The sequence below is a fragment of the Mesoplodon bidens genome, assembly GCF_964165515.1.
Source record: "Mesoplodon bidens genome assembly, contig: HAP1_SCAFFOLD_46, whole genome shotgun sequence".
Taxonomy (NCBI): domain Eukaryota; kingdom Metazoa; phylum Chordata; class Mammalia; order Artiodactyla; family Ziphiidae; genus Mesoplodon; species Mesoplodon bidens.
In genome coordinates, this window is record NW_027672173.1 from 309,984 (window position 1) to 325,059 (window position 15,076).

Genomic DNA, 15,076 nt, shown 5'->3' on the forward strand with positions numbered 1-15,076 from the left:
GGTCATGGAGCATTGTTATTACAGGTGTAAAGGAAAATTGTGATGAAATGGGCATGGATCATTGTGATTACAAGGTTTATGGAGCAATGTGATTACAAATTTGTGGACCATTGTAATGAAAAGCGTGTGGCACATTGTGATGACAAGGATCATGGAGCATTTTTCTGACAAAGGCATGGAGCATTTTGCTGAGAAATGCATAGAGCATTGTGATGACAAGTGTCAAAGAGCGTTGTGATGAAAAGTTCATGGAGCATTGTGGTTAAAAATGTCACAGAGACTGTTAATGAGGAGGGCATGGACCATTGTGATGACAAAGGTCATGAAGCATTGTGATGACTGGAGTCAAGGAGCACTGTGATGACAGGGTTCATGGAGAATTGTGATAACAAGGGCATGTAGCATTGTGATGACAAGGGCATGGAGCATTGTGACGAGAAAGTGATGGAATATTGTGAAGACAGTTGTCAGGGAGCGTTTTGATGACAAGAGTCCCGGATCATTTTGTTGTCAGGGTTCATGGAGCGTTGTGATGACAGTGGTCATGGAGCATAGTGATGACAGGGGTCATGGAGCATTGTGATGAGAAGGTCATGGAGCATTGGGCTGAAAACTGTCATGAAGTATTGTGATGTCAGGGGTCATGGAGCATTGTGATGACTAGGTACTGGAGCATTGTGATGTGAAGATGATGGAGCCTTTTGATGACAAGTCTCATGGAGCATTCTTATGAAAAGGGGCTTGGAACATTGTGATTACAGGGGTCTTGGAGCATTGTGATGACAAGTTCATGGAGCATTGTGATTACAGGAGTCTTGGAGCACTGTGATGAACAGGGCATGGATCATTGTGATGAAAAAGGCATGGAGCCTTGTCATGACAGGGTTCAAGGAGCATACTGATGACAAGTGTCAGGGAGCATTGTGATGACAACGGTATTGAGCATTGTGATGACAATGGTCATGGAGCACTGTGATGAGAAGTCCATGGATAATTGTGATGACCAGCGTCATGGGGCATTGTGTTGACAAGTGTTATGGAACATTTTGATCACAAGGGTTTGGAGCATTGTTATGATAGAGGTCATGGAGAATTTTGATTTCATTGTGATGACAATAGCATGAAGCATTATGATGATGGGCATGGTGCATTGTGATGACAGGGTTCATGGATCATTGAGAAGAAAAGGGGCATGGAGCATTTGATTACAGGGGTCGTGGAGCCTTGTGATGACAAGGCCGTGGAACATTGTGATGGCAGGGATCATGGACCATTGTTATGACAGGGGTAATGGAGCATTGTGATAACAAGGGCACGGAACACAGTGATACATTTGTCAAGGTGGAATGAAATGACACGGTCATGGAGCATTCGTCTGAAAAGTTTCATGGATTATTGTGACGAGAGTCGGCATGGAACATTGTGATGACTAGGGCACGGAACACAGTGATACATGTGTCATGGAGGACTGCAATGACAAGGGCATGGAGCATTGTGATTAGAAGGGCATCAAGCATCGTGATGACAAGCGTCATGGAGATCTGTGATGACAATGGCATGGAGCAATGTGATTCCAAGGGTCATGGAGCTTTGTGATGACATAGGCCATGGAGCATTTTAATGACAAGGGCGTGGTGCATTGTGATGAGAAGGGCAGGGAGCATTGTGATGACAGGGTCATGGAGCAATTGGATGAAAAGGGTCATGGAACATTTTGATGACAATGTTTATGGAACATTGTGATATCAGGGGTCATGGAGCATTGTGATAAAAGGGTCATGGGTCATTGTGATGACAGGAGTTATGGAACATTGTGATGTCATGGGTATGGAGCATTGTGATGATAAGGGCATGTAGAATTGTTGTGAATAGGGTCATGGATCATTGTGATGACAGGTGTGAGGTAGCATTGTGATGATTGTTGATGGAACATTGTGATATCAGTGGTGAGAGAGCATTTTGATGAGAAGTGCATGGAGCATTCTGATGACAATGTTTATGGAGCATTGTGATGAAAACGATGTGGAGCATCGTGATGACAAGCACATGGCGCATTGTGATGCCATGGGTCATGGAGTATTGTGCTGACAAAGGCATGGAGTATTGTGATGACAAGTGTCACCGAGCATTGTGATGAAATATTCATGGAGCATTGTGGTGACAATGGTCACAGAGCCTTGTTATGATGAGGGCATGGACCATTGGGATGACAATGGACATGAAGCATTGTGATGACTGGAGTCACAGAGCATTGTGATGACAGGAGTCATAGAGCATTGTGATGAAAGGGCATGGAGCACTGTGAGGAGAAGGTCATGGAGTATTGTGAAGACAGGTGTCAGGAAGCATTGTGATGACATATGTCATGGTCCATTGTGATGACAATGGAATGGAGCATTGTGACGTCAAGTGTCAAGAAGCATTGTGATGACAAGGGTCATGGAGCATTTTGATGACAAGGGCCATTGAGAATTTTGATGACAAGTTCATGAAGCATATTAATGACAAGCACATTGATCTTGCTATGACAGGGTTCATGGAGCATTGCGATGACAAGTTCATGGAGAATTGTGATGACAAAGGTCATGGAGCATTCTGATGAAAAGCTTATGGAGTATTTTGATGACAATGGCATGTAGCATTGTGCTGAAAACGGCATGGGGCATTCTGATGAAAAAGGCATGGAGCCTTTTCGTGACACGGTTCAAGGAGCATTCTGACGAATAGTTTCAGGGAGCATTGTGATGACAAGTATATTGAGAACTATGATGACAAAGGTCATGGAGCACTGTGATGAAAAGGGCATGGAGTATTGTGATGACACGCATCATGCAGCGTTGTGATGACAAGAGTTATGGTACATTGTGATCACAAGGGTTTGGAGCATTGTGATGAGAGAGGTCTTAGCTCATTTCGATTTCAAGGAGCATGGAGCATTGTGATGACAAAGGCATGAAGCAATGTGATGCCAAGGTTCATGGAGGATTGTAATGGCAATCGTAATGGAGTATTGTGATGACAAGTGCATAGAGCATTGTCATGATAAGGTCATGTAGCTTTTTGCTGACAAAGGCATGGAGCATTGTGATGACAGGTGTCATGGAGCACTGTGATGACAACCGTCACGGAGCATTTTGAATACAGGGGTCATGGAGCATTGGGATGACAAGGGCTTGCATCATTGTGATGAGAAGTTTCATGGAGCATTGGGTTGAAAATATTCATGGAGTATTGTGATGACAGGGGTCATGGAGTATTGTGATGAGAAAGGAATGGAGCACTGTGATGACAACGTCCTGGAGCACTGTGATGTGAAGACCATGGAACCTTGTGATGACTAGTCTCATGGAGCATTCTGATGAAAAGGAGCAGGGATCATTGTGATCACAGTAGTCTTGGAGCATTGTGATGACAAGGGCATGGAACATTATGATGAGAAGGCCATGTAGCATTCCGATGATATGCGTCATGGAGCTTTGTGATGACATGTGCAAGGACCATTTTGAACACAGGGATCTTGAAGCATTGCGTTGAAAAGGGCATGGATCATTGTGATGAAAAAGGCATGGAGCCTTTTCATGAAAGTGTTCAAGGTGCATAGTGATGGCAATAGTCAGGGAGCATTGTGACAACAAGTGTATTGAGCATTGTGATGACAAAAATCATGGTGCATTGTGATGAGAAGACCATGGATTATTGTGATGACCAGCGTCATGGGGCATCGTGATGACAAGAGTTATGGAACATTGTGATCACAAGCGTTTGGAGAATTGTGATGACAGAAGTCATGGAGCATTTTCATTTCATTGTGATGACAATAGCATGAAGCATTATGATGATGGGCATGGTGCATTGTGATGGCAGCGTTCATGGAGCATTGTGATGAAAAGTGGCATGAAGCATTGTTCTGCAAATTTTCATGGATTATTGTGATAAGAGTGGGAATTGCACATTGTGACAACAAGGGCATGGAGCACTGTGTTGACAAGGTCATGGATTATTGTGAAGAAAGGTGTCAGGGAACATTGTGATGAAATATGTCATGTTCCAATTTGATGACAATATCATGAAGCATTGTGATGCCAAGTGTCATGGAAGATTGTTGTGACAAAATAAAGGAGCACTGTGATGACAAGGGCATGGAGCATTGTGATATCAAGGGCCATTGATAATTTTAATGTCCAGGTCGTGAAACATTCTGATGACAAGCACATGGAGCTTCCTATGACAGGCGTCATGGAGCATCGTGATGACAAGTGCATGGAGTATTGTGATGACAAGTGCATATAACATTGTGATGTGAAGTGCCATGGAGAATTGTAATGACATGGACGTGGAGAATTGTGAGGACAAGGGACATTGAGCTTTGAGATGACAAGGCATGGAGCATGGTGATGGCAAAACCGTGGAGCATTGTGATGAGAAGACCTTGGGTAATTGTGATGTCGAGGATCATGGAGCACTGTAAGCACAAGGGACATGAAGCATTGTGATGACAGGTGTCAGGGAGCATTGTGATAAGAGGGGTCATGTAGCATTCTGATGACAAGGGCATGAAGCATTGTGATGACAAGTGCATGGAGCATTGTGATGAAAAGTGCATGCAGCATTGCAATGACAAGTGCATGGATAATTGTGATGACAAGAGCATGTAACATTGTGATGAGAAGTGTCATGTAGCATTGTGATGACAAGGACGTGGAGAATTGTGATGACAAGGGACATGGAGCATTGTGATAACCAGGGCATGGAGCATTGTGATGAGAGGGGTCATGGAGCATTATTATGACAAGGGCCATGGGGCATTCTGACAAAAGATATCACTTATGAAGGGAATGTAATCATGGCTACATATGAACTGAATTAGGGAAGAGAACAGATTCTCAGATTTAGAAAAAAACTCTTATGCTTGCTTAAGGGGAAAGAGAGGTGGGGAAATGCAGAAAACAAAAGTTTGATATTAGAACAGGAACCGTTCCAAAATCCAAAAACAGAAGAGACAAGCCCTACTCCTTCCTCAGTGAACGGAACTCAACATCCCTATTCCCCACAGAGAAATATATCTGACTAGTAAGAATTTTAAAACCTATGTATTGATATGTCTCCGTAAGGGAACCAAGTGTGTCTAGAACAACATAAGCATGGCAGTGAGAATCAGCTGAATCCCACTATACAAATGAATTTCAAAACAAAACATAAAAACAGTAAAATTCTTACACAATTCCTTCAGGGGTTCTGATGAAACCTGGAATGACCCTATCTACAATGACAGCTGGATGTGGCATAAGGCTGGTCACTTGAGACTGAGAGGATTGGTGAGATTGGGTGAAAAAATGCAGACCCTTTAAAGCAATAATGCCTGCCACCCATTCCATGGTTCCCAACTCTCCAGGTAGAAAGAAATATCACTACAGTTATAACATGTATGGGAACGTAGAGACTGGAAACACTCTGAAGTTGAAAGGTTTCTAAAACTCTACTACTTTTCTCTCTCCTTGTGCACCAGTTTGACATTCCAAATGCTTTACTATCAATCTCACAACTTGGAGAGTCAGCCCCTATAACTTCCTAATTCGCACAGTGGACAAATTGTGCAGAGGATATAAGGGAAATGGAGAACCAATGAGAGAGTAGCTGTAGGCCTTTGGACGGCACCATGTCACTCTAATTTCGCGTCACGAAGAGGAATTAACCAAAGTCTCAGCCTGCCCCGCCAGAACAAGTATAGGTCCTGAAACAAAATTGTGGATTTGCGGTCAGCTCACAAAAACGCGAGTTGAATAATGGAGCTCAGGGCCACAGCAATTCACTAACATGCAGAGTTACAAAGGACTACTCTCTTCCAAAAATCTGTGGAGAGAAAGCCACGAGGCGGAATTGAAAATGAGGCAGAATGGCATGAAACAGATTTCAAGAGGTACATTGGAATCACCTTTAAACACAGGAAAAGCATCACAGCTTTGAAATTATGGAAACAGCCATAAAGAGTGTAAGGGTTTTCACGTGAATATATTCAGGAGAAAACGCATATAGCCTTTTCGGCCAAGCAAGAAAGCGGGCAATGCAAATCTGCACTACAAAGAAGTAACACTTCCCACCTGTCAAAAGGGACATCCGCAAAATGTGTAAAAACCAGAAAGGCAAGACAGGCCCTGGAGAACAGGGAACACTGTTATGCTGATGGGCGGGATGTAAATTGCCAACTGTGTCTCTCAAGGAATGCATTCTGTTCGCTAAAACAAGTAAACAACAGAGCTACAGAACCAAGGGCACTTCGAGTCTAGGGAATATACCTTGGGAAAACTGAAAATCAATAAGACAGATCCACACCAAAATTCAGGCCTGCACTGCTTACAAGAACCTCAACTTGGGTACACTTTAAATATCCCAGGAAAAAAAAATGGTTCAAGAAATTGTGGTACTTACGTATGATGGAATATTCCTCAGCCAAGAAATCAATGTCATAAGGCCAGTGGCAGCAAAATGAGTGGATTCAGGTACGATAATTCTAAGTGAAATAAGTCACACAGAAAAATAAACTTATCATAAGGTATCACTTAGGAAGATCCTGTAAACATGGCTACACAAGAACTGAGCTAGGAAAGAGAAGAGAGTCTCATATTTATAAAACACACTTATGCCTGCTTAAGGGGGAAGGAGAGGTGGGGTGATGCATAAAACCAGAGTTTGATATTAGTACAGGTACCGTTCCAAAAACCAAACACGGAATAGACAAGACCTACACCTTCCTCAGTGAAAGGGACTCAAAACCCCATATTCAGCGCAGAGTAATATATCTTACTAGTAAGAATCTTAAAACCTATGTATTTATATGTCTCCATAAGGGAATCAAGTGTTTCTAGACTGGCATAAATATGGCAGTGAAAATCAGCTCAAACCCAATATAAAAAGGAATTTCAAAAACAAAACAAAAAAACAGTGATATTCTTTACAAATCCTTCAGGGTCTCTGATGAAACCTGGAATGACCATATCTACAATGACAGCTAGATATGGCATAAGGCTGGACACTTGGGACTGAGAGGTTTGGTGAGATTGGGTGGGAAAATGCAGACCCTTTAAGGCAAAAATGCATGGCACCCATTCCATGTGTCCCAGCTCTGCAGGTTGAAGGGAATATTACTACAGCTATAACATGTAAGGGAAACCTAGAGAATGGACACACTGTGAATACGAAATGTTTCTAAAACTCAACGAATAGTCCCTCTTCTGGTGCTCTGGTTTGACTTTCCAAATGCTTTACTATAAATCTCCCAACTTGGAGAGACAGACCTTTTAACCTCCTCGTTCTAACAGGTTGCCAAATTGGCAGAGGATGAAAGGGAAGAGGGAGAACCAATGAGAGAGTAGCCATGAGGCACATGGACGGGCACATGTCACTCTAATTTCCCGGGCAGAAGAAGTATTAACCAAAGTCTCAGCCACCCACCGGACACCAGGATAGGTCCTGAAACAAAATTTGGACTTATATTCAGGTCACAAATAACATATTGAAAAATGGAGCTCAGGGGCACAGCAATTACCCAACTGGCAGAGTTGTAAAGGACATATCTAGTCCAAAAATCTGTTGAGGGAAGGCTACGAGGTTGACTTGAAAGCGAGGCAGAATAGCAGGAAACAGATTTCAAGAGGTACGTTGGAATCACCTTGAAAGCACAGGAAGAGGGTCTCATCATTGACAATGATGCACCTGGCCAAAAACTGCCTATGTGTTTTCTCCTGAATATATTCAGGAGAAGATGCATATGCCCTTTTTGGGCAAGCAAGCAAGCGGGCAATGCAAATCTGCACTACACAGAAATATCACTTCCCACGATTCAAAAGGGACATCCACAAAATATGTAAAAACCAGAAAGGCAAGACAGGCCTTGGAGAACAGGGAGCCTTGTTATGCTGGTGGGCGGGATGTAAATTACCAACTGCCTCTCTGGAGGAGTGCATTGTGTTCCCTAAAACAATTAAACAACAGAGCTACAGAGCCAAGATAGCTTCCAGTGTAGGGAATATACCTTGGGAAAACTGAAAATCAATAAGACACAGGCACCCAAAATTTACGGCTGCACCGCTTACAAGAACCTAAACTTGTGTCCACATTAAATTTCCCAGGAAAAATAAAAATCTTTCAAAAATTTATAGTACTTATGTCCAATGGATTATCCCTCAACCATGAAATCAATGTCATAAGACCAGTAGCAGCAAAATGATTGGATTTAGTTACAACGATTCTAACTGAAATAAGTCACACAGAAAAAGAAACTTATCATAAGGTATCATTTAGGAAGATCTTGTAAATATGGCTACACTTGAACTGAGTTAGGAAAGAGAACAGAGTCTCACATTTAGAAAACTCTCTTATGCCTGCTTAAGGGGGAAGGAGAACTGGGGTGATGCATAAAATCAGAGTTTGATATAAGCACAGGTACAATTCCAAAAACCAACTCTGGAATAGACATGACCTAGACCTTCCTCAGTGAAAGGGACTCAAAATCCCTTATTTCCCGCAAGGGAATATATCTGACTAGTAAGAATCTTAAAACCTATGCATTGATATGTCTGTGTAAGGGAATCAAGTGTGTCTAGACAGGCATAAACATGGCAGCGAGAATCAGCTCAAACCCACTATAAAAAGGAATTTCAAAAACAAAACCAAAAAACAGGGAAATTTTTTACAATTCCTTCAGTGTCTCTGATGAAACCTGGAATGACCTTATCTACAATGACAGCTGGATGTGGCATAAAGCTGGACACTTGGGACTGAGAGTATTGGTGAGATTGGGTGAGCAAATGCAGACCCTTTAAAGCAATAATGCATGGCACCCATTCCATGAGTCCCAACTCTCCAAATTGAAGGAATATTACTACAGCTATAACATGTAAGGGAAACCTACAGAATGGACACACGGTGAATACGAAACGTTTCTAAACCTCAATGAATAATCCCTCTCCTTGTGCTCAAGTTTGACTTTCCAACTGCTATACTATCAATCTCCCAACGTGGAGAGACAGCCCCATTAACCTACTGCTTCGAACAGGTTGCCAGTTTGGCAGAGGGTGAAAGGGAAGAGGGAGAACCAATGAGAGATTAGCTGTTAGGCATTTGGACGGGCACATGTCATTCTAATTTCCCGGCAGGAAAAAGAATTAACCAAAGTCTCAGCCACCCACCGGGAACAAGTATAGATCCTGAACCAAAATTTTGGACTTGCGGTCAGCTCACAAAAAACGAGTTGAAAAATGGAGCTCAGGGGCACAGCAATTCACAAACTGGCAGAGTAATAAAGGACAACTATCGTCCAAAAATCTGTTGAGGGAAGGCAACAAGGCGGACTTGAAAGCGAGGCAGAATAGCAGGAAACAGATTTCAAGAGGTATGTTGGAATCGCCTGTAAAGCACAGGAAGAGGGGCACAGCTACGACAATGATGTACTTGGCCAAAAAGGGCGTATGCGTTTTCTTCTGAATATATTCAGGAGAAAACGCATACGCCCGTTTCGGCCAAGCAAGCAAGCTTGTAATGCAAATCTGCACTGCAAAGAAGTATCACTTCCGACCGGTCAAAACGGACCTCCACAAAATGTGTAAAAACCAGAAAGGCAAGACAGGCCCTGGAGAACAGGGAGCCTTGTTATGCTGATGGGCGGGATGTATATTGCCAACTGCCTCACTGGAGGTGTGCATTGTGTTCCCTAAAACAATTAAACAACAGAGCTACAGAGCCAAGGGCGCTTCCAGTCTAAGGAATGTACCTTGGGAAAACTGAAAATCAATAAGACAGAACCACACCAAAATTTAGGGCTGCACTGCTTACAAGAACCTCAACTTATTACACCTTAAATATCCCAGGAAATATAAAAATGGTTCAAAAAATTGTGGTTCTTAAGTATGATGGAATATCCCTCATCCATGAAATCAATGTCATAAGACCAGTAGCAGCAAAATGAGTGGATTCAGGTACGATGATTCTAAGTGAAATAAGTCACACAGAAAAAGAAACTTATCATAAGATATCACTTATGAAGATCCTGTAAACATGGCTACACATGAACTGAGTTAGGAAAGAGAACAGAGTCTCACATTTAGAAAACACTCTTATGCCTGCTTAAGGGGGATGGAGAGGTGGGGTGATGCATACAACGAGAGTTTGATATAAGCACAGGTACCGCTTCAAAAACCAACTATGGAATAGACAAGACCTACACCTTCCTCAGTGAAAGGGACTCAAAACCCCATATTTCCCGCAGAGGACTATATCTCACTAGTAAGAATCTTAAATCCTATGTATTGATATGTCTGCGTAAGGGAATCAAGTGTGTCTAGAGTGGCATAAACCTGGTAGCGAGAATCAGCTCAAACCCTCTATAAAAAGGAATTTCGAAAAAAAAATAAAACAGGGAAATTCTTTACAATTCCTTCAGGGTCTCTGATGAAAACTGGAATGACCCTATCTACAATGACAGCTGGATGTGGCATAAGGCTGGACACTTGGGACTGAGAGGATTGGTGAGATTGGGTGAGCAAATGCAGACCCTTTAAAGCAATAATTCATGGTACCCATTCCATGTGTCCCAACTCTCCAGCTTGAAGGGAATATTACTAGAGCTATAACATGTACGGGAAACCAAGAGAAAGGACACACTGTGAATACGAAATGTTTCTAAAACTCAACGATTAGTCCCTATCCTGGAGCTCCTGTTTTACTTTTCAACTGCTTTACTATCAATCACCCGACTTGGAGAGACAACCCCTTTAACCTCCTGTTCGCACAGGTTGCCAATTTGGCAGAGGTTGAAAGGGAAGAGGGAGAACCAATGAGAGAGTAGCTGTTAGGCATTTGGTCGGGCACATATCACTCTAATTTCCCGGCAGGAAGTATAATTAACCAAAGTCTCAGCCACCCACTGTGAACCAGTATAGGTTCTGAAACAAAATTTTTGACTTGTGTTCAGCTCAAAAAACACGAGTTGAAAAATGGAGCTCAGGGGCACAGCAATTCACAAACTGGCAGAGTAATAAAGGACAACTATCATCCAAAAATCTGTTGAGGGAAGGCAACAAGGCGGACTTGAAAGCGAGGCAGAATAGCAGGAAACAGATTTTACGACGTAAGTTGGAATAGCCTGTAAAGCACAGGAAGAGGAGCACAACTTCGACAATGATGCACTTGGCCAAAAAGGGCGTATGCGTTTTCTCCTGAATATATTCAGGAGAAAACAAATACGCCCTTTTTGGCCAAGCAAGCAAGCAGGCAATGGAAATCTGCACTACAAAGATGTATCACTTCCCACTGGTCAAAAGGGACATCCAAAATATGTGTAAAAAGCAGAATGGCAAGACAGGCCCTGGAGAACAGGGAGCCTTGTTATTCTGATGGCCGGGATGTATATTGCCCACTTCCTCTCTGGAGTAGTGCATTGTGTTCCCTTAAAGAAGTAAACAACAGAGCTACAGAGCCAAGGGCACTTGCAGTCTGGGGAATATACCTTGGTAAAACTGAAAATCAGTTAGACTGAGCCACCCAAAAATTTAGGTGTTCACTGCTTCCAAGAACCTCAACTTGGCACACCTTAAATATCCCAGGAAATATAAAAATGGTTTAAAAAATTTTGTTACTTATGTACGATGGAATATCCCTCAGTCATGAACTCAATGTCATAAGACCAGTAGCAGCAAAATGAGTGGATTCAGGTACGATGATTCTAAGTGAAATAAGTCACACAGAAAAAGAAACTTATCATAAGATAGCACTTATGGAGATCCTGTAAACATGGCTACACATGAACTGAGTTAGGAAAGAAAACAGAGTCGCACATTTAGGAAACACTCTTTTGCCTGCTTAAGGGGGAAGGAGAGGTGGGGTGATGCATAAAACCACAGTTTGATATAAGCACAGGTACCGTTCAAAAAACCATCTATGGAGCAGAGAAGACCTACACCTTTCTCAGTGAAAGGGACTCAAAACACCATATTTCCCGCAGAGGAATATATCTGACTTGTAAGAATTTTAAAACCTATGTCTTGATATGTCTCCGTAAGGGAATTAAGTGTGTCTAGACTGGCATAAACATGGAAGTGAGAATCAGCTCAAAAGCACTATAAAAAGGAATTTCAAAACAAAACAAAAAAAAACGGGAAATTATTTACAATTCCTTCAGGGTTTCTGATGAAACCTGGAATGACCCTATGTACAACGACAGCTGGTTTTGGCATAAGGCTGTACACTTTGGACTGAGTGGAGTGGTGAGATTGGGTGGGCAAATGCAGACCCTTAAAGCAATAATGCTTGGCACCCATTCCATGGGTCCCAACTCTCCAGGTTGAATGGAATATTACTACAGGTATAACATGTACGGGTAACCTAGAGCACGGACACACTGTGAATACGAAAGGATTGTAAAACTCAAGTAACAGTCCCTCTCCTGGTGCTCCGTTTTGACTTTCCAACTGCTTTACTATTATTCTGCCAACTTGGAGAGACAGGCCCTTTAAACTAATGGTTCTCACAGGTTGCCAGTTTGGCAGACTATGAAAGGGAAGAGGGAGAACCAATGAGATAGAAGCTGTTAGGCATTTGGACGGGAACATGACACTCTAATTGCCTGGCAGGAAGAAGAATTAACCAAAGTCTCAGCCACCTGCCGGGAACCAGTATAGGTCCCGAACCAAAATTTTAGACTTGTGTTCAGCTCACAAAAACGAGTTGAAAAATGGAGCTCAGGGGCACTGCAATTCACAAACTGGCAGAGTAATAAAGGACAACTATCATCCAAAAATTTGTTGAGGGAAGGCATCGAGGCTGACTTGAAAGAGAGGCAGAATAGCAGGAAACAGATTTCAAGAGGTACGTTGGAATCACCTTTAAAGCACATGAAGAGCGGCACAACGTCGACAATGATGCACTTGGCCAAAAAGTGTGTATGCACTTTCTCCTGAATATATTCAGGAGAAAACGCATACGCCCTTTTTGGCCAAGCAAGCAAGCGGGCAATGCAAATCTGCACTACACAGAAGTATCAATTCCCAACGATCAAATGGGACATCCGCAAAATGTGTAAAAACCAGAAAGGCAAGACAGGCCCTGGAGAACAGGGAGCATTGTTATGCTGATTGGCGGGATGTAAATTGCCAACTGCCTCTCGGGTTGAGTGCATTGTGTTCCCTACAACAAGTAAACTACAGAGCTACAGAGCCAAGGGCACTTCCAATCTAGGGAATATACCTTGGGAAAACTGAAAACCAATAAGATAGTGCTACCCCAAAATTTAGGGCTGCACTCCTTACAAGAACCTCAACTTGGGTACACCTTAAATATTCCAGGAACGACAAAAATGGTTCAAGAAATTGTGGTACTTACATATGATGGAATATCCCTCAGCCAGGAAATCAATGTCATAAGACCAGTAGCAGCGAAATGAGTGGATTCAGGTACGATGATTCTAAGTGAAATAAATTACACAGAAAAATAAACTTATCATAAGATATCACTTATGAAGTTCCTGTAACGATGGCTACACATGAACTGAGTTAGGCAAGATAATAGAGTAACGAATCTTATCATAAGATATCACTCATAGTGGGAATGTACACATGGCTACAAATGAACTGAATTACAAACACAACAGAGTCACTCATTTAGGAAACAATATTCTGCCTGCTTAATGGGAAAGGTGAGGTGGGGTGATGCATCAAACCACAGTTTTAAATTAGCACAGATACCGTTACATAAACCAAGTATGTAATAGACATCACCTACTGCCGACACAATGAACTGGACTCAACACCCCCGATTCATTGCACAGGAATATATATGACTCCAAGAATTTTAAAACATATGTATTATAATGTCTCCATAAAGGAATCATGTGTGTGTATAACAGCATGAACACAGCACTGAAATTCACCTAACCCCCTTATAAAAATAAATTTCAAAAGCAAAATGCAAAAACAGCGAAACAGAGAGAAAGTCTTAAGAATTACGTTCAGGGCCTGTGATGCAACATGGATTGTCCACCTTTACACCCACAGCCTGATGAGATATAAGACTGGACACTTGGGGCTGACAAGATTGCTGAGGTTGTGTGAGCAAAAGAACACCACTTAGAGCAATACTGTGTGCTACCCATTCTAGTGGTCCCAACTCTCCAGGGTTAAGGGAATCTTCCTACAGTTAAAGCATGCATGGGAAACCCATTGGATGGTACACTGTGTAATTGGGAAAGTTTTCTAAAAGGTACCTCATTTTTCCTTTTGTCTTTCTCGGCTTCGCCATTCCATCTGCATTACTAAAAATCTCCCGACTTGGAGTATCAGCGCCTTACCCTCCTGTTATGCACAGTTTGCAAATTGTGCAGAGGATGAACAGGAAGAGGGGAAACAAATGAGAGATTAGCTGTAGGTGTTTGGATGGGCACATATCACTCTAGTTTCCCATCAGGAAGAAGAATTAACCAAAGGCTCAGCCTGAAGCCCCGGAACCAGACTAGGGCCAACAGCCATCCTACGGTATTGCAGGCAGCTCACAAATAGGCGAGTTCAAAAATGGAAATCAGGGACACAGCAATTCACAAACTTGCAGAGTTATAAAGGACAACTATCATCCAGAAATATATTGAGGTAAGGCAGTGAAGAGGATTTGAATGCAAGACAGAATCGAAGGAAACAGATTTCAAGAGGTAGATTGGAGTCATCTTTAAAGCACATGAAAAGCGACAGAACTTCAACAATGTTGCCCTTGGCCGAAAAGGGAGTATGTGTATTTTCTTGAATATATTCGGGAAAAAAATCATAAGCCCTTTTTGGCCAAGCAAGCCATCAGGCATTGCAAATCCACACAACATAGAAGTGTCCCTTACCTGCAGTCCAAGGGGCCATCCACAAATAGTGTAAAAACCACAAATGCAGGACAGGCCATGGAGAAAAAGGAGTCTGATTACGCCGATGGACAGGATGTAAATTGCCAACAGCCTCTCTGGAGAACTGTATGTTGTTTTCTAAAACAGAGCTACAGAGCATAGCACACTTCCACTCATGGGCGTGTATTTTGGGAAAATTAAAAATCC

At 42.4% G+C, this 15,076-nt stretch overlaps 1 long non-coding RNA gene across 1 annotated transcript in view; it reads left to right on the forward strand.

The window, feature by feature from the left end:
* LOC308610525 overlaps nucleotides 1-15,076 on the forward strand; it is a 926,875-nt gene that overhangs the window by 54,041 nt on the left and 857,758 nt on the right. The window lies entirely within an intron of this gene.